The 1335-nt window shown below is 38.0% G+C and overlaps 1 long non-coding RNA gene across 1 annotated transcript; it reads left to right on the top strand.

Annotated features, from left to right (window-relative positions):
* Positions 1-460: 460 nt before the first annotated feature.
* LOC109593109 (uncharacterized) lies at positions 461-980 on the top strand. Its single transcript, XR_002190737.1, has 4 exons — positions 461-533; positions 577-637; positions 684-804; positions 870-980. It is a non-coding gene; the product is annotated as an uncharacterized LOC109593109 (long non-coding RNA).
* Positions 981-1335: the final 355 nt, after the last annotated feature.

Below are 1335 nucleotides of genomic sequence, written 5' to 3' on the forward strand. Positions count from 1 at the left end.
CTACTGTCAACATTATCAGCTCTGAGGAGCCATTGGGAGAGGCATTCAGTCAAGCAGTGGTACACGTCACCACGATACTTCATTTCAATGGCATCCAGTGTAGTTTTCAGTAGTCCTAATCTCAGCCCTAGCTCTTGCCACTTTATTCCTTGAAAGCCACATTTCTTTAATAAGTCAATGACATCAATCAAATCACCAATATCTACAAGTATATTCAAAAATCAATAGTGGATTAATTATCAAAATTAAAGTACCTAAACAAGCTTGACTAGATCTAGTAGCCATAGTTCCACAAAACAATGAATCCTGTCCAGAGGCCAGCCTGGTCAAGACCTCACACCCAAATGTCCCTTTTTGTTTTCGAGCTTTCTCGTTTTTTCAACCTCGGAAAATTGGAGGAAATTAGGAAAAGTTGTTCAAAATTTCATTTTAATAATTTTGTAATTCGTATTATTAGAATACAAAGTGTCTGATGAAACTGATGATGAACTCTTTGAGATAACAGATTTTACTAATGCCTCCCCGTGGGAAAGGTAAGCATCAGCTCCTTTATATAATTTATCAAACATTCTCTAGTTTTGTCTCCACCATTGAAGACATATTGCAACAGTGGGGCCTCACTGCATCCACTTATTCAGTAAGACATTAACTGAGTCTCTCAGTCACTGTATCTCTTCTTAAAGGCAGATTCTGGTTATTGGCCACAGCACAGGAAGTCAGAGAAGCTCTCTTATGTTGGACATGATTTCATTGTTAGCCTCCACGTGTCTGGTGAGAAGAAACGACTGATACCGAAACAATGAGGTGATTGGTGGTAGTGGGTGTGGTTTATAATGGGTGTGGTTTATAATGGGTGTGGTTTGGTATAGATCAGGATTGGCCTGATGCTATGGTACATACCGTATAGCCAAAAAATTTCGTGAGGAATAAATTTTCGTATTTTCGTGATCACTGTTTGCATCACGAAAAATTAAACCCCCGAAAATTAATATTAATTGAGAGGCGTGGTTAGCCACGCCTTACTAATAAATGTGCATGTGCCCTCGTGTCAAGTTGTATTCTAGGTCAAGCTGATGTCTCTGTTACTCTGTATTGCTATTTTAAGCATACTGCCTAGGTCAAAGATGATGATCTTCCCCATCTCTGGTGTCCACACTGATTGTAGACATGGTGCCCCTTGACACAAGAGTCCGTCTCAAACATTGAATCTGCCATGTTTTAATTAAATAAGGCGTGGTCATTATTATTATTAAAATTAAATCACGAAAATATTTATCACGGAATTTAAAATTTCTCCATAAATTTCATTATTCACGAAATTTAAGCCTCGAAAAT

Source organism: Amphimedon queenslandica, unplaced genomic scaffold, assembly GCF_000090795.2.
Source record: "Amphimedon queenslandica unplaced genomic scaffold, v1.1 AMPQUscaffold_2822_Cont25177, whole genome shotgun sequence".
Taxonomy (NCBI): Eukaryota; Metazoa; Porifera; class Demospongiae; order Haplosclerida; family Niphatidae; genus Amphimedon; species Amphimedon queenslandica.